Here is a 19,770-nt window from a genome sequence, read left to right on the forward strand (position 1 = left end):
ACTCAGAAATAATAAAGGAACAACTGTTCAGATTGTGGGAAGTGACAAAAGTTAATACATTTGAGTGGGAGAATGCTATAAGTATTTGAGCTCAGGTATGTTGGGGAACTTTGGGACTCTATGTAGAATATGCTTCAGGGTTGTGTCTTTTATTCTTCTGGTCCTTAATGTTGTTGCTGATATCTGGAGAGTCTCATTACCCCAGTTTAGTTCACTGCTCTTCCAACACATATGTAACCAATTTCCTTTATTAGCATCCTGTATTTGAAATATCCACAGTGGGACCAACATAGTTAGTGCCAGCCCCTTCTTCAGAGAGATGCTGATAATAGTGATATCATCAATCCACTGAACCAATGACATTATTCTTTTCCACATATATGATATGAGAAAATTATTTACTTAATCTGCTTTATTTATTTAATCTGCCATCATGAGGGTTTTATTTTACCCCTAAAGAATACAAAAGGTCATCTTAAAAAGCCTAAAATGTATACTTTATTTAATTTCTCTTCTCTTATTTATTTTTTTTGTTTGGGTGGGGGTTTTTTTAGCATCAAATGTCATAGACATCCAATTCATTCACTGGACAATCATTTGTTTCCTAATGTGTCATATACCACTCATCATGGAGTCTAGAATGAGTGAGACAGACTTTTAACAAGTTCATTTCTACTTCCACTTCCTTTAGAAATAAACTAAATTGTCCTTTTCCATGTAACTCCACACTTTCTTGTACTCAGGACATGTTCTTCTAAGGTCAATCACTGGAGTGCAAGAGCCAATCCAAGGCACACAAACACAGCTAAAGCTTGTATTACATTAATGAATATTCCATTGGCCAATGCAAGTCATTTGACAGTGCCCAGTACAAACAGAGCAAAAAGATGTTTCTGCCTACAATGGAAGGGAAAAAAAGAATGATAAAAAATAATTCTCAAACTATAACAAGCATCAGAATCCCCCAGAAGTTTTGCTAAATCAGATTGTAGGACCCTATCCCTAGAGTTTCTGCTTTGGTTGCTTTATTATGAGGGCTGATAATTTGCTTTTCTAAGAAATCCACTGGTGATGCTGACACTGCCCTTGCACAGACTACACTTTGAGAATCACTGATCTAGACAGTCAAGTAGGCACCTAGAGATGCCATGCAGCCTTGAAGAGAAAGTGGGGAGCAGGAGAATGTGAATTGCAAAGGAGTGAAAAACAAAAATGATTAAAGCGTTATGAATGGTGTCTGTGAGAAAACACAAAGAGATCTTGACTTAATTAACCTACAGAAGGGCAGCTAAAAGAAAAGCTAATAACAATCTTCATGTATGCATTGGGATATGAGCTGTTGTTTTTCTGAGGAAAGGAAAAGGTGTATAGCAGTGTACAGCAGAGACTCAAGATAGCCATGAGCAAGTACAGCCCAACTGCAAGGCTGTGGACATGGCACATATACTAAAGAGTTTTAGAGAAATAGGTAATTTAAAGCATAAATCATTTCCTTACTATAATTATTCGACTTTTTTTACCCTGAAACAAAATTACTTTTTGCCCTGTATTTCTGATGTGAAGATGAGAGAAACAATAAGGAAAATGATAAAAGAATGCTTTTATATTTATAAGTGCATTCAAAGATACCACCAATAGATGTTTTTCATAAAAGTAAACATTTGTTATCTGTGCTGTCACTCCCAAAGTAGGATGAACCTCACCCCATCAGGAAGACCACGTTTGGGGGAGACGAAAAATAGTTTAATAACAAAAACCAGAAAATGTGGCTCCGGCTCTGGATTCTGCCATGTTTATCTTTTTGAGCTTCTTGTTTCTTGTGTATAAAATGAGGATAATAAAGCAACAGCACTAGGGTGTTGCAAGGATCTGAAGAACTAGTAAGTAAGAAATTGTTCTGCAATCCATATATGCTATAGAAATGCTGGTTTTGGGGTGATCTGAAAAATGGCAGGAGCTATCCAACACAGGTTGCTGCACTTCTGTGGTTAAAATTTCAAGCCTTAAGAGGAGGTATGTTTATCATTTGACAAAATGTTCAAGAACTGCATTCTCTCTCTCTTTTTTTTTTTTCTTTTTCAGGAGATCCAAATTTATTTATTTATTTATTTATTTAAATTAATTTATTTACTTTTTAAATACATTTGTCTCTGCCTTCCCCCCACCTCTTTCCCTTGCCCCCTCCCACCTTCCCTCCCTCAGCTCTTCCCCTTTGGTTTTGTCCATGAGACCTTGCTATATGTTCCTTGACTTTCCCCTTCCCTTCCCTTTCCCTGCCCCCCCCTTCCCTCTTGTCTCTGTTGATTTCTTTTCCTTTCAGTGTTGCTGGTCATATTTACCTTACTTCTTTGCATTGTTGGTTAGGTTCCGCTTATAGGTGAGATCATATGGTATTTGTCTTTCGCCCCCTGGCTTATTTCGCTTAGCATGATGCTCTCCAGTTCCATCCATGCTGTTGCAAAGTTTAGTACTTCTTTTTTTCTTTCTGCTGCGTAGTACTCCATTGTGTATATGTACCATAATTTTTTGATCCAATCATCTACTAATGGGCATTTAGGTTGCTTCCAACACTTGGCTATTGTAAATTGTGCTGTTATGAACATTGGGGTGCATAGGTTCTTTTGTATTGGCGTTTTGGTGTTCTCAGGTATATTCCCAGCAGGGGAATCGCTGGATCAAAAGGCAGTTCCATTTTCAGCTTTCTGAGGAAATTCCACACTGCTTTCCATAGTGGCTGCACCACTCTGCATTCCCACCAACAGTGGACTAGGGTTCCGTTCTCTCCACAGCCTCGCCGGCACCTGTTGTTTGTGGATCTGTTTATGATGGCCATTCTGACCGGTGTGAGGTGGTACCTCATGGTGGTTTTGATCTGCATTTCTCTGATGGCTAGTGATGCTGAGCATCCTTTCAAATGCCTCTGGGCCCTCTGTATCTCCTCCTTAGAAAAGCATCTGCCCAGGTCCTTTGCCCATTTTTTTATTGGATCGTTTGTCTTCTTGGAGTAGAGTCGAGTAAGTTCTTTATATGTCTTGGAGATCAAACCTCTATCTGATGTATCATTAGCAAATATATTTTCCCATACGGTTGGCTCCCTTTTCATTTTGCTGATGTTTTCTTTCGCCGTGCAGAAGCTTCTTATTTTGATGAGGTCCCATTTGTTTATTCTTTCCTTTATGTCCCTTGCTTTAGGAGACATATCAGTGAAAAAATTGCTGCGTGGGATATCTGAGAGTTTCCTGCCAATGTTCTCCTCTAGACTTTGATGGTGTTGCGAATTATATTTAAGTCTTTTATCCATCTTGAGTTTATTTTTGTGTATGGTGTCAGCTGATGATCCAATTTCAATTTTTTGCATGTAGCCGTCCAGCTCTCCCAACACCATTTGTTGAAGAGGCTGTTATTGCTCCACTTTATGCTTCTACCCCTTTGTCGAATATTAGATGTCCATAGAGACCTGGGCTTGTTTCTGGGCTTTCTATTCTGTTCCACTGGTCCATGGGTCTCTTCTTGTGCCAGTACCAGATTGTTTTCAGTATGGTGGCTTTGTAGTAGAGTTTGATGTCCTGTATTGTGATCCCTCCTTCTTTGTGTTTCTTTCTCAAAATTGCTGCGGCTATTCGGGGTCGTTTATGGTTCCATATAAATGTTTGAAATGTCTGTTCTATTTCTGTGAAATACGTCATTGGTATCTTAATAGGGATTGCGTTGAATCTATAAATTGCTTTGGGTAGTATGGACATTTTGAGGATATTAATTCTTCCAATCCATGAGCACGGTATATGCTTCCATTTATTTGTGTCTTCCTACATTTCTTTTTTCAATGTTGTATAGTTTTCTGCATACAGGTCTTTTGTGTCTTTGCTTAAATTTATCCCTAGGTACGTGATCTTTTTTCGTGCTATATCGAATGGTATATTTTTTCTGATTTCTTCTTCTTCTATTGCATTGCTGGTGTACAAAAACACCTTTGATTTCTGAATGTTGACTTTGTATCCTGCTGTTTTGCCAAATTCACTTATTAGGTTGAGGAGTTTTTTGGTAGAGTCTACAGGGTTCTCTATGTACACTATCATGTCATCTGCAAACAATGATAGTTTTAGTTCCTACTTTCCTATTTGGATGCCTTTTATCTCTTTCTCTTGTCTGACCGCTGTGGCTACGACTTCCAATACGATGTTGAAAAGAAGCGGTGAGAGCAGACATCCTTGTCGTGTTCCCGATCTTAGTGGGAAAGCTTTCAGTTTTTGCCCGTTGAGTATGATATTAGCTGTAGGTTTTTCATATCTGGTCTTTATGACGTTGAGGAATGCCCCATTTATTCCCATTTTGCTGAGTGTTTTGATCATAAATGGGTGCCGTACCTTGTCAAATGCTTTTTCTGCATCTATCGAGATGATCATGTGGTTTTTGTCTTGTCTTTTATTGATGTGCTGTATCACGTTTACTGATTTGCGTATATTGAACCATCCCTGCATCCCTGGGATGAATCCCACTTGATCGTGGTGGATAATCTTTTGAATGTATTGCTGGATGCGGTTTGCCAATATTTTGTGGAGGATTTTAGCATCTATGTTCATCAGCGAAATTGGCCTGTAGTTTTCTTTCTTGATAGGGTCTTTATCTGGTTTTGGGATCAGGGTGATGCTGGCCTCATAGAAGGAGTCTGGGAGTCTTCCCTCCTCTTGGATTTTTTGGAATAGTCTGAGAAGGACAGGGGTTCGCTCTTCCTTAAATGTTTTGTAAAATTCTCCTGGGAAACCGTCTGGCCCTGGGCTTTTGTGTGCTGGGAGTTTCTTGATTACTGCTTCAATTTCCCCAGCTGTTATCAGTCTCTTCAAGCTTTCTGTTTCTTCCTCCTTCAGTGTTGGAAGATTATACTTTTCTAAAAATTTGTCCATTGCATCAAGATTTTCAAATTTCTTGGCATATAATTGTTCATAATAGTTTCTGATAATCCTTTGTATTTCTGTGGTATCCGTTGTTATGTCTCCTCTTTCATTTCTGATATTATTAATTTGGGTCCTCTCACTTTTTGTCTTGATGAGTCTGCTTAAAGGCTTGTCAATTTTATTAATCTTTTCAAAGAACCAGCTTCTGGATTGGTTGATCCTCTGAATTGTTCTTTTTGTCTCTATGTCATTCAGTTCTGCTCTAATCTTGACTATTTCCTTCCTTCTCCTTGCTCTGGGATTTATTTGTTGTTGTTTCTCCAGTTCTTGAAGTTGTAGTGTTAGGTCTTTTATTTGAAATGTTTCTATATTTTTAAGGTAAGCCTGTATTGCTATGAACTTCCCTCTCAGGACCGCCTTTGCTGTGTCCCATAGGTTTTGGACAGTTGTCTGTTCATTTTCCTTTGTTTCCAGAAATTTTTTGATTTCTTCTCTTATCTCATTATTGACCGATTCATTGTTTAATGGTGTACTGTTCGGTCTCCATGAGTTTGCAAGTTTTTGAAGTTTCTCTTTGAGGTTGATTTCGAGTTTCAAGGCCTTGTGGTCTGAGAAAAAGTTTGGTATTATTTCAATTTTCCTGAATTTGCTGAGGCTTGCTTTGTGTCCTAAAATGTGGTCTATCTTTGAAAAACTGCCATGAGCATTTGAAAAGAATGTGTATTTTTCTTCTTTGGGATGTAAGGTTCTATATATGTCAGTTAAGTCTCTTTGATTCAGTGTTTCATTCAGTGCCACGATATGTTTATTAATGTTTTGTTTGGAAGATCTGTCCATTTTTGACAGTGGGGTGTTGAAATCCCCTACTATCAGTGTGTTGCTGTCTATATCTTTTTTGAAGTCATCCAACAATTTCCTTATAAACTTGGGGGCTCCTATATTGGGAGCATATAAGTTTACAATGTTGATGTCTTCTTGATAGATTCTTCCTTTAAGTATGATAAAGTGCCCCTCTGGGTCTCTCTTTATGGCCTTTGCTTTGAAATCTGCTTTGTCTGATACAAGTATGGCAACGCCAGCCTTTTTCTCATGTCCATTTGCTTGGAATATTGTTTTCCATCCCTTTACTTTCAATCTGCGTAGGTCTTTTGCTCTGAGGTGGGTCTCTTGTAGGCAGCATATGTGTGGGTCATGTTTTATTATCCATTCAGCTACCCTGTGTCTTTTGATTGGGGCATTTAGTCCATTCACATTGAGAGATATTACTGATAGAAACTTACTCATGTTTTCTCTTTGTACTTGTGTTCCTCTCTGTCTCATTCTTTTCCTTCATCTGCTTAAACCAGTCCCCTTAGCAGATCTTGGAGTGCTGGTTTGGTAGAGATGTATTCTTTTAGCTTTCTTTTGTCTGGGAAACTCCGTATTTCTCCTTCTATTTTAATGGAGAGCCTAGCTGGGTAGAGCAGCCTTGGCTGTAGGCCCTTGCTTTTCATGGCTTGGAATATTTGTTGCCATTCCCTTCTGGCTTGTAGTGTTTCTGTTGAGAAGTCAGCTCCTAGGCGTATCAGGGCCCCCCTTGTATGTTACTTTCTCCTTCTCCCTTGCTGCCTTGAGGATTCTCTCTTTGTCTTTGACATTTGCCATTTTAATGATGATGTGTCTTGGAGTGGACCTCCTTGGGTCCCTCTTGAGTGGGGTCCTCTGTGCCTCCTCGATCCATGAGAGCCTTTCTCTCCTCAAATTAGGGAAATTTTCCATCATTACTTTTTCACGGAGGTTCTCTATTCCTTGCTCCTCTTCTTCTCCTTCTGGTATCCCTATTATACGGATATTGTTGCGTTTCAGGTTGTCCTGCATTTCCCTAAATGGTTCTTCATTCTTTTTGAGTCGTTTTTCCATTTCTTGTTCTTTCTGGGAGCTTTTTTCTACCTTGTCCTCCATCTCACTGTCGATCCTCAGCTTCATCCAGCCTGCATTGGATTCCTTCTACTGTGTTCTTCAATTCAGAAATGGTATTCTTCATATCCTCTTGTGTCTTCTTGATAGTTTCTATGTCCTTTTCCAGGCTGATATAATTTGCTGTAAGATCCTGATAGTTTCTCTGCAGTTTCTCACAGTTATCTTTGAGCTGGCTGAGCTCCTTGAGCCTCCTTAGAACCATTGTTTTGAATTCCATATCTGATAATTCCCTTGCCTCTATTTCATTTAGCTCTCTCTGTGGGGAGTCCCCTTTTCCACCCATTTGAGGGAAACTTCTTTTTCTTCCCATTTTTGTGAGAGTCTGTTAAGTATTTTTGTCCTTTACTTTTCTTTCTGGGCTTGCCTCTGATGATGTCAGTTGTTGACCCTATACAGCCTTGGGTTGTTTGTTTGAGTCTTTCCGGAGTCTAATGCCTGTGTCTGACTCCTGCTGGAGCAGCTCTGTGACCCCTTCGGTCAGGGCTGAGCTATTTTTTGGGATCTCTCTGCGCTCTCACGCGGGCTCCTTGAGCGCGTTTCCAGCTCGGCAGGGTCCCCCACCTGCCTGGGCTCGCATGTGCTTGCCCCAGACCAGGGGGCTTATTCGCAACCTCCCTTACTCATCTGGCCTCCCTGGCACACGAGCTTCGCGGCACTGGTCAGTTTAGGGTCTTATAATGTGTGTTTTCCCCACTTTTGGCTCTTTGGGTGCGTTGCTTGCCCTCGCCAAATGGGGACTACAGAAATGGGAGGAAATCAGCTCTAGGACTCTCCGGTTAATCCTGTTTCTGGTCTCTCCTCCAGGGACTCTGGGCAGCTCTACTTATTTTGTGGGCCGCTCTGCAATCGCGGCGGGTAGGTCAATTTACGCCTGCCCTTGCCCCTCTGTGGACTGCCTCGCAGGCCGTATGGGTGCCAGTCTGTGTGAGGCCTTGCCGGCAGGTGCAAGCGTTCGCCAGCCCGCGTGGGTCACACACACGCTCGCCAACCCTCGCTGGTCATTCGGCGCCAATGTGCGCGCCTGCTCTGGGTGTTTTGGGGGTGTCTATGTTTGCTTTTCAGCTTTTGGCTCTTTGGGGGTGTGGCCTCTTCCCGCACAATGGAGACTACGGCAAGGAGAAGGAGTCGGGACTCCCCGGTTCCTCCTCCCGTGTTTCTCCAATGCCTCCGTTTTTAGTCTCCCCTCAGGGGCCTCTGGGCAGTTCTGTGACCCCTTCGGCCAGGGATCCAACCCCTGTGTGGACTGCGTTTCAATCGCAGGCAGTCTGGTTCATGCGCACCTCGCTTCTGCCTCTTTGGGGTCACGCTTTTCCAGCCCACAATGGAGACTACCGAACGGGGAGGGAGTCGGGACTCCCGGGTTCCTCCTCCCGTTCTTTCCCCAACGCCTCTGTCTCCAGTCTCTCCTCAAGGCTCTCCCAGCCAGTCTGCACACAGCCCTGTAGCTCACATGCGTACAAGCTGTGTGCGGAGCGCACAAAAGGCAGGTTAATTGATTCCCTTATGCCTGAGCGAGATGGTAGTTGCAGAGTGGGAAGTGCGTTATCACCCGGGCTCCACTGGCCGCCGTGTCAGTTCTCTTCACAAAGTTTTCCTCACCAGTCTTTTCCCAGGCACCAGCCCACCCTGCTGCCGCCTCTACCCAGAGATCAAGGAGGGTGGCTGCCACTGCAACTTTTGCGTTTTCCCTTTAAATGTCTTTTTCCATCCCCAGCCACCTGTCTCTGGCAGAGAGCACCCCTAAGCTTTTTGGGGTTGCGTTTTGTCTGTATTTTCTCGGCTTTAGCTGCTGTAGTTTAGGGGTTCCTGTTTATGATTCAGACCCCGTTCTTCTTGGGGGGACGCTAACTGGCCGTTTCAATGTCCCTCTGGTGCCAGTGCCCGTGCACACCCAGCCCTCCCTCTCGAGCCTCCACCGCAATTTTCACCCGTTGGGATGTGTGAGAGTAGAATCCACTGTCCGCGGCACCAAGGCTCCTCTCCCACTATCGCTCCACTGCTTTCCAGGTGATTACTCCATTATTTAGTTGCAATTCCAGTTTGGTTTTGGGAGGAGGTCAGCGTGACTCCCTTTCACTCCTCTGCCATCTTTCCAATCTCCACTGCATTCTCATTTAAAGCATATTATGACAAAAGTTCAGTCATATGTTCAGATGACAAAAGTTCAATGAACTGCATTCTCATTTAAAGCATATTATGAACATCACTTGGTGCAAGGTGCTTTTCTTGTCTTATTTTATGTTTTCTCTTTAACCAATTCTCATTTCAAACCTTTCTTCTCCACCCCACAATATATCATTGATATGCATAAATACTTGAAATAGATGATATTGAATATGTATGCATGACATTGTGCTTTAGATCTCCGCGCTTTATTCAACGTCATGTTTTTTTTTCAGTCTATCCATTTCATTTATGTACCTCTAGTAACTACTAGACTAGTAATTCTTTTTTAACTAGATTCTTGACATAGGTAATAAACTTTTTACTCTTCTAATTAAGGACATAAGACAAACAAATGTCTTCCATTTATTCTTCCTAACATTTCATCAAAAAGGGTATTTTAACACAAAAAAGTTCTCAGGTATAGACTCTCAAGCTAAAAGGTGGCATTGATGTCGAAAGCATCTAAATCATTTAGATTTAAGGGGAAACTCATCCATTGCTCTTATTTGTGGGCCAGTGAAGCTTTATTATAGGCTGCAAATGTGAAAACATTGGAACATGGCAAAAGTTCTCTGTAATGTACCATATAGTAATGGTTTAGGCTGTGGGCCCAAAGCTGGCTTCCTGGGCATGACACCTGTGCAGCTGCACAAACCCCACACTTAGAAAGGCCCTGGGCTTGTTTTAATGCTCTAATTTGTGAACAAGGGACCATGCATTTTCATTTTCCATTGAGCCAGAGCAACATAGAAGAAAAAGTATATTCTTATAAATGTGAGTTAACTAATGTGAATTCCTAAAATCTTCTAGCCTTTTCAGGACATAAGGATGATGAATGAGTGGCTTACAAAAAAGAAGCATTTCAGCCATCCATTACAATATCTTTGCGTTCCCTCAGTGATGAGATCTATATAGATGGTTTTTCTGGTTCCTTTCAGGATAGTGAGTTTTGCTTTTCAAAATGTGATTGATGTGGCTGTGTCTCCACACACACATCATTAGTCTGTGGCAGGTAAGCTCAGATGGTTGGAGCTTTGTGCTAATGAGGCGAAGGTTAGAGGTTCAGTGCCCATGTGGGCCACTTAACATTTGTACCATTCATGTCCCCAGACTACTCCCAATACAGGCCACCTGTCTTGAAAACGTACGTCTATGGTCAAAGGAGGAGCCATGTAAAGGGACTGGATAAATTGTGGAAAATCATTCATGACTCTTGGAAATCAAACCCTCTACAAGTTCCTGGTATTTGAGAAGGAAACACCCTTATTTTAAAAGGAAAACAAGCATAATACTGAAGACATGCATGGTCTATGGATAACAAGTTAATTTGTAAATAACTTTTTTCAATATCCTTGGAAAATATATAATCAAATGAGAATATGTTACACAAAACAGTGGTGAGGTATCCTCTTTAAGTAAACTAATTATAAATATTTACTCACATATAGAAGAATGAATATTCATTTTGCAGAAAACTCATTTTATAAAAAGCAACCACAGATATTCTTGAATTATTTAACTTGTAAATCTTTGAATAAATGTTATTGAAATAATAGGTTGAGTTGAGCCTCAAATTTTTATGTAGAGCAAAGCATATATTTGATCCAAACTGTTCTAATCACTTTGGATAAAGGCACAAGACAGAGGTTAGGAAATGATCTGCAGATCCTCCCTGACCCACAGACTTTTCTTTTCCTAGAGCCACAGGAAACCAAACGGTTGTGTTTCAATTCCTTCACAGCTGTCATCTCTACTCCTCCCCCATTCTCATCACCACCACTTCAGCTCAAACCCTGGTTGTTTCCTTCTTGGACTGGCAGCTAATTAGTCTCATTCTTCCCCAACACTGAGGATGAGTTAAGAGGGTGAGCTCTAGTGTCTGGCTGCCTGATTCAAAGGTCAAACCCACCATTTATAAACTGTGTGACTTTTAGTCTGAGCCTGGTTTTTTCACCTGAAAACTAGGAATAATAACTGGCTCATGGAATTATTGTGATAATGTAAATCAGTTAATTTATAAAATGTACTTTTAACAATTTCCTGAAGTATAACTGCACTTAATAAATGTCAAGCACTATTATTATTATTTATCATAATCATCATTTCTATATCTATATAATTGATTTTATAGGTCGAGTGCTTAGGTTTAAATCCTACTGTAAGACTTCTTAATTACATTGCTTTGGATAAATTCCCTACACACCTATTGGGTTTCCTTATGAGCAAAAAGTTTTACCCATGAGGAATTAATAATAGTATCCACTTCATAGGGTTAGGTGAGAATGACATTAGATACTGCAGTAAAGTGCTTGGGAAAATGCCTTGCACTTTTTAAATTTCAAATATTTATTTTATTTTTCAATAGTAATTGATGCACAATACCATGTTAGTTTCAGGGGAACAAACCAGTGTTTCAATATTTATATAACTTACAAACTGGTCATACTGATAAATCTAGTACCCTTCTGACATCATACATAGATATTACAGTGTTGCTGACTATATTTCCTATGCCATACTTTATACATTAAATGCTTGAAAATGTGGACAAATGGATAATGACTGAATTATTAATTAAAAAAACACATCTCACTCCTCTGCTTAAAATCATCTCACAGTTCCTCATCAAATATAGCCATTCAATGACCATCACATAGGAGCTCTAAATACCCCAAATATTTGTGTGAAACTTAAGCAATATGGCAGGCCCAGCTGATGTGAAGAGGTCTCTTCCTGATGAAAACATGTAAATATGTTGAAAAGATGTAAGTTCTAATGCTTAGTGAAATTCTGAAGAGCCAAAGTAACTTTCCAAGTATCATAAATTGGGAGCTCATATAAATCTAGGGGAGAACCCATCACTGTTCACTGGAGTAATTTTCCCAGTACTGACCCTAGGGGATGAGACCAAGACATTAACAACTGCATTAGGACAGGTGAGAAAACCTCCCACCTGAACAAGGTGAAGTGGTGGGAAAAATTATTTTTTTAAAAGCCTGGAGTCATGAAAGGCTACCTATGCCATGAAAAGAAGAATTTAAAAGTCCACTCACCGACCTTGGGAAACACCAGTACAATTTGCCATCTGCCTTCACTGGTAAGACAGAAAAGATCTCCTGGAAAACATTAAAATCCCAGGCTTGTGATGAATATACATGAGATCCAAATTTATATTATCATCCTTGTGCAATGAGAGTTGCAACCTGAGAAATCAACAAGAAAATTTCATCTATAATATGAAATCCCAAGAAATATGAAAACAAAAAAAGAAAAACTGTTTTATAGGGACAATTACATAACTCAGGGAGCATATGGACCCTGTCCTCGCAAAAGAAATCCACAAAGACCTCACCAAAGACAACACAGAAAAAAATGTGGAAAATTAGGACCACTATAACTGAACAATAATAGACAAAAAAAAAGTGTGTTAGAAATGAATAAAGAATTTTAAAAGATATATATTATAACCAAAGAACAAAAATTATTTCAGTAAAGTAACAGAATCTAAAATAAATATCTAGAAATCAGTTCCATTTTTATATACTAATAACAAATGATCAGGGGAAAACTAAGAAAACAATCCAATTACAATTGCACCAAAAAAACCCAAAATACCTAGAAATAAATTTAATCAAGGATGTAAAGGACCCATACTCAGAAAATTGTAAGACACTGAAGAAAGAAGTTGAAGAAGATACAGATAAGTGGAAGCATTTATCATGTTCATGGACAGGAAGAATTACCATCACTAAAATGTTCATACTACCCAAAACAGTCTATAGATTCGATATAATTCCTGTCAAGATATGAATAATGTATGTCATAGAACTAGAACAAATATTCCAAAAATTTATATGGAATCAAAGTGACCCCAAAAAACCTCAGCAACTACGAGAAAGAACAAAGTTGGAGGTAACATGCTATGGGATATCAAACTATATTACAAGGTCATAGTAATCAAAACAGCATAGTACTGGCATAAATCAAACATATAGATTAATGGAGAAGAATAGTGAGAACAGAACTAAACACAGGCCTTTATGGTCAATTATACTTGCCAAAGGAAGCAAGAATATACAGTGGAGTAAAGACAGTCTAATCAATAAATGCTATTGGGAAAATTGGACAGATATGTGCAAAAAAGTAAAACTAGACTACCTTCTTATACCAAATACAAGACTAGACTCAAAATAAATTAAAGACTTAAATGTGGATCAAAAAACTGTGATACATTTATACAGTGGAATGTCAAGCAGCAGAAAGAAGGAACTCCTAACTTTTCTGACAGCATGAATGAAACTGGAGAATATTATGCTAAGTGATATCAGCCAGTCAATGAAAGACAAATAACATATGATCTCATTCATAAGAGGAATCTAATGAACAAAATAAACTAATGAGTAAAATAGCAGCAGAAGCTTAAATACATAAAACAGACTGACAGCTACTGGAAAAGTTGGGGGGTAGAGGATGGGATGAAAAATGGTAAAGGGATTAACCAAAGAACATTTATGCACAACACGGACACAGACAACAATATGGAGATTGGCTTGTGCAGGGGAGGGAGCCGGTCTGGGTAGGGGTGGGGAAAGGGAGAACAAGTGGAAACAACTGTAACAGCTTAAACAACAAAAATAAAAATAAAAGAGACCTCATCCACAAAGGAAACACAATGTGCTGACTACAGGCATCTCATCATCTATAATAGAACACAGAAGAAAATAGAATAACTTGTTGACCTAGACACAATTAAATTACTATTTAAAAGGTGAGAATAAAATAAAGATATTTTTAGATGGATATTTAGAGAATACAGCATTCAGAGACTCTTACTAAAGAATCATTTAAAAGAAAAATGAATACAGAAGAAAAAAGTGAACTCTAAGAAGCACTGATAATTAAATTGGCAGATATGTAACTATAAATAAATCTAAACTGACTTAAAAATAAAATATACCTAAGTTGGAAGAGTTTAAAAACAAAGATTCAAAAACTAATAAACATTAGCGTAGAAAATAGGAGACAGAGAGATAAAAGTTAAAATGTTCTGTTTCTCTGGGAGAGAGCAGAAATGCTACTATACTTATACATACTCACATCAAAGGTGCCTATTAAAGAAAAAGGGTATTGCAGAACCAAATTTTCTGGGATCCAAAGCTTTCCAAACCTGTAAGGAGATGAGCAGGATGAAACAAAACAATGCTATCAAACTAAAATCAAAAAACAAAAAAAAGCAAAGAAAAGTAATTGAAAATGAAAAACCTAACATAGCAGAAAATATCCAAATATACAAGTAATTAAAACTTAAAAAATCAATGAGTTCAGCCTGAGAAGTTAGAGAACTTTAAAAAGGAATAAAGAATAAATCCCCAAAAAACAGAAAGAAAAAATAAAAATATAACAATTATGAATTAACTAAAAAACAGAAATAATGGAGAACCAAGAAATCTGGCCCTGACCAGTGTGGCTTAGTTAGTTGGAGCATCATCCCATAACTTAAGGTCCACGGGTTCAATTACTGGTCAAAGCATATACCTAGGTTTCGGGTTTGATCTTGGTATATGTATATGCTAGAGGCCACCAATCGATGTTACTCTCTCACATCAGTGTTTCTCTTTCTCTTCCTTCCTCTCTCCTCTCCTCTCTTTCAAAAGGCAATGAGAAAATAGCCTGGGGTGAGGGATTAAATAAAAAAGAAAGAAAGAAAGAAACCCTGAGAGTAATGACCATTCTTTTCAAGTAAATTCTAGGCATTTAAGGAGAATTTGATTGATAATTTCAAAAACAAGCCCTCTCATGTTCTGAGATGCCAAAACATTAAGAAGAGTTTATTAAGCTTGAAATTAAATAACTTATTCTTTTTCCCTCTAAGCATGCAAATTTTCAAATTCTGTTTGAGTCAACTTACCACAAAAGTCATTTTCCACTGGGTGATTATTTCAGATCTCAAATTGGTCCAAATTCCTGAGGGCTATATCTTATCTTCTGATGGGACCCTGAATCAAAACCGGCACTGCTGAGATCAGGCATTAAGAATGTGGAAGTCACAAACTGTGTACAGTGTATGCTTTGGGTTTTTGTTTTTTTTTCCTGTCGCAAGACCGTGTTTTACATGTATGTAGAATAGATGCATGGGCATTAAATAACTCTTGATTAGAAATAACAGATTTGCTAGTTCATACTTCTTTTATTTCTTCTTCATTTTCTTTTATTCTTTCTTTATCACCTTCTGTCTTTAATTAGGTAAAAATAGATAAATAGGTAGATAGATAGATACAGTCATAAAACTCAGTTTGGTTCTAAAGACCTCTAAAATTATCATAGCTGTGCTTTCAAACTGCTCCATATCTAAAGTGTCCCCAAAATTCAACAGCCCCTCACCCTGAATGCCAGAAGGAGGCCCTCTTTAGGAGAGGAAAGTCTCTGTCAGTGCATCCTCCCCCAGTTAGAGTAGAAGGACAGTTCCACATAGACCATGAGACAGGAGCTGTACACAGCACATTACAAAAATTCTCCAAAATACAAACCACAAAAATATCATTTATCATCAGGGAAAGAAGTGAAGGAAAGAAAGAGATAAGGAAAAAAACAAATCTCCCTCCCTCAATCTCAGAATGTCAGCTGAAACTGAGAAAGAGTCTTTTATTATACAGCTAATTCAGAACTAGAAATTTCCTGTCAGGACAGAGACAGCCTCTGGGCTGAACAGGGCAACAAGTTCAACTCACCTCTATGGCCTTGCTGCTCCACAGGTGAATGTGGCCTGAAATAAAGGTATAAATTATCAGCACAGCACATGGGGACTTAGCCTTCCAATGCCCCTCCATTAACCTTACAACCTCCTCTGCCTACAATAACCATGTGGGAAAAAGGTCCCGCGTGTGGCCTTGCAGAAGGAAAAGCAAATATTTCATTTACTTTTGAATTAAGAACAAAAAAAATCATCATAACTGTGGCATATAAAAGACATAGCAATTTTGGGTTTGGTTGTTTCCTATGGAAGGTGCATGATTTTTTTTCACCTCTCCTCCACTTTTCCCTTTAAAAAAAATAATTGTCAAGTTTTTCAACATTGTGGCCTTAGGAGGTAATTTGCTAAATAGGGCAAAATTAGCTGATTTTTGGACCATTTAAAAGAACATTTCTTTTGAAAGCATATAAAATGTATTAAAGCAATCTTCGAAGTCTTTACCCCTGCTTGAGATTTTAATTTACTCCAAGCTAATAAATTATCCCCCTTCTCAGAAGCTATTGAAAATTTTCAGTTAAATCCTTTTTAAATTTTAATGTGTTCAATTGAATCCGGAGCAATTTAGACACACACTCACAGCTTGGGGTGGTCAGCTCACCAAGGCAAGAATGAAAAGGGGTCAGATTAACTGGGATCACTAAGGTGGTATTCACGAATGTGACTTGCCCCCACACATACAGGTCTGATTGTTGGATAATTACTTTACCACACCAGCATTTAACAAATGCCTGCTTGAAGGCCAAGACCATTTCCTCTACACCTGGAGGAAGCTGCAGTGAAGGCAGGAAGAGGTGGAGGCATCGAGGGAGGGGGCAGAGCAAGATGCTCAATGCCAAGTGGCTCTAATCAGAGAGGGATGTCAGTGCTGTGAGTCTGTGTCACCTTGGCTGTAGGGTTTGGTGAAGCACAAAGGCTCATTTCATTTCAGGCAGGGCTCTGCGTTCCCTCTGCTCACTTATCAGAAATATTTTTCCAACTATCAATTATTGTATTTGAACATTGCATCCTGACTCTGGGGAGCCCTTAGCAAGCTGTAGCAAAAATCAATCCAGTTTTACAACTTTTACCTTGGCAGAGCTCTGGCTCTTTATCTACGTTACCCCATAATTTAAAGATACCATATCTCTTTCAGTGGCACAGATATATTCCTAAGTATGACATGTCCTTGATAATAACCATAATTTTTTTAAAGGTTTTACTAGTTAGTCTGGGTAGGGCTAACTCTCATGGAGTTTGCAAGTATCCCCTCAGTAGCCCCACCTTGTCAATAATAATCATTAAAACAGTGGTTAGCAATACTGGTTCCTTTGTCTTCCTTTGCTTCTCCTTTCCATGCTGTCATATATGACAGCAGCCATGAGTGTTAATTTTATTTGATCAAGTAGAAGGACCTATTGCATTTTAAAAATCACAAATTGGGAATAGGGTCTGCACCCCACTTGGAAAAACTGGAAGCCGGTACTGGGATGTGAATACAGGGCCCTCTAGAACTTGCCTTTCATCTTTACACAGTGGAGAGGCGGGACTGGGCACAGAGAGCCAACTGCCTGTGAGCTGAGTGCCCATGTGTGTAGACTAGGGGAAAAGCCACGTGGCTGTCACCATGAAAGAGGATGTGTATCAAAAGCTAGGGTGGCAGGACAGAGTTGCTAGGTAAAACATATTTACTACTTCTCAGATGTGGCCAAGTTGTTGTAGGTAGCAAAAACAGTTGGCATAGTCTAGGCTGTAGAGTATCTGTGAAGAAATAGGAATGAAAGAGGAAGACTTACCAGAGAGCTGCATTCTGAAAAGACTTTTTACTGTCGGTGTGTTTTAGAAGCCACCAGCTTCTTCTGAGAAGCTGGCTTCTGAGGTGAAGCCACCTCAGTCTTTTTAGGTGAACCAGTGATCATGTAGGTCTGATTTTCAGATTGCTTGGTGAAAAACTGGATATTTTTCCCCTAAGATTATTTTTTATAAGATTAATACAGTTTTATTAAATAATAAAGAGAAATTGTTAAGATCATTTAAAAATGTTCATAAAGGAGTTCATTTACTATAAGTATAATATCCTTTTTTAATTTTATTTTTCAATTACTGTTTACATTCAATAGAAACAATTTCATTGATACAGAGAACAGACTGATGGTTGACAGAGGTGAAAGGGGAGGGAGATGCATTGAAAAGGTGAAGGGATTAAGGAATAAAAATTGGTAGTTACTAAAGAGTCACAGGGATGCAAAGTACTGCATAGGGACAATAGTCAGTAACATTGTAATGACTATATATGGTGCCAGGTAGGTACTTGAAATATTGGAGAACCTCTTTATAAAATATATGATTGTCTGACCACTGTATGTACAGCTCCCAATATTGTTAACAAGGTGAGGATGTTTGATTCATCACTGGTCTTAATCATTATACTAAGATTCTGGCTGGCATGATAAGGCAAGAAAAAAATAAACTGCATTAAGATCAGGAAGAGAGAGAAGGAGGGAAGGAAGGAAGGAAGAGAAGGAAAGAAAGAAAGAAAGAAGGAAAGAAAGAAAGAAAGAAAGAAAGAAAGAAAGAAAGAAAGAAAGAAAGAAAGAAGAAAAGAAAAGAAAAAAGAGAGGAAGGAAGGAAGGAAGGAAGGAAGGAAGGAAGAGTGAGTCTGTTCCTGTTGGCAGATAACAATAGATTACATAAAATATCTTAAAAAATATACAAAAACACTTTTAGAACTAATAAGTGAGTTCAGCAAGGCCATAAGTTGTATGTTTATCTTGTCTTTCCTATTGATCATTGTGTTTGTTTTGTTTTTGTTTGTTTTTGAGGCATCTATTCATTTATTTGAATATTTTTTCTTTTTTATTAAATTTATTGGGTGATAGTTAATAAAATTATATAGGTTTCAGGTATAGATTGATCTTATAAGAACCAACCTTGTTTCATTAATTTTTGTATTGTTTTTGTTTTCAATTTTATTTCTTTATGTTCTTATCTTTAGTATTCTTGTTCTGCTTTCCTTGGGTTTGTTCTGTTTTTATATCTCTACATTCTAGGGGTGGAAGTTTGGTATACTGATTTAAGACTTTTTTTTGGACTTCTGTTCAAGTTGGAAGGATAGGTAAAAACACTTTACCTCCTCATGCAACCACAGAAAGAATTACTACTAAATCTTGAAATAAATAACACCCAAAACTGTCAGAAAATCTAGTTGTAGAGAAGTCCAACAACAAAAGATTTAAAGAAGCCACATTTATACAGACAGCCCCACACTACTAAGAGGAAGTCAAAACAGCTCTACCGAATACACAGAAAGCTCATACACAGGCACAGGAAGGCTGCCAAATTGAGGAGACAAAGAAATATGGCCCAAAGGAAAGAACAGAACAAAACCCCAGAAAAAGAACTAAATGAAATGGAGATAGCCAATCTATCAGATGCAGAGATGCATACACTGTGATGAGGAGGCTCAAAAAACTCATTGAGCATGGCAACAACATAAAAAAGACCCAGGAGGAAATGAAGGTTACACTAAGTAAAATTAAGAAAAATCTACAGGAAACCAACAGTGGAGGGGATCAAGCCAGGATTCAAATCAATGATTTGGAACATAAGGAAGAAATAAGCATTCAGCCAGAACAGCAAGAAAAAAAAAAGAATTAAAAAAATCAAGATAGTATAAGGAGCCTCTGGGACATCTCCAAACATACCAACATCCGAATCACAGAAATGCCAGAAGAAGAGGAAGAGCAAGAAATTGAAAATTTATTTGAAAAAAATAATGAAAGAAAACTTCCCTAATTCTAGTGAAGGGAATAGACATATAAGTCCAGGAAGCACAGACAGCCTCGGATATGTTGGATCCAAAGAGGAACACATCAAGACACATCATAAATAAAATGCCAAAGGTTAAAGATGAAGAGAGAATCTTAAAAGGAGCAAGAGAAAAGCAGAGATTTACCTACAAAGGAGTTCCCATAAGACTGTCAGCTGATTTCTCAAAAGAAACTTTGTAGGCAAGAAGGGACTGGC

Source organism: Pteronotus mesoamericanus, unplaced genomic scaffold (assembly GCF_021234165.1).
Source record: "Pteronotus mesoamericanus isolate MK-2021 breed Mesoamerican mustached bat unplaced genomic scaffold, CSHL_Meso_final contig_121, whole genome shotgun sequence".
Classification (NCBI taxonomy): domain Eukaryota; kingdom Metazoa; phylum Chordata; class Mammalia; order Chiroptera; family Mormoopidae; genus Pteronotus; species Pteronotus mesoamericanus.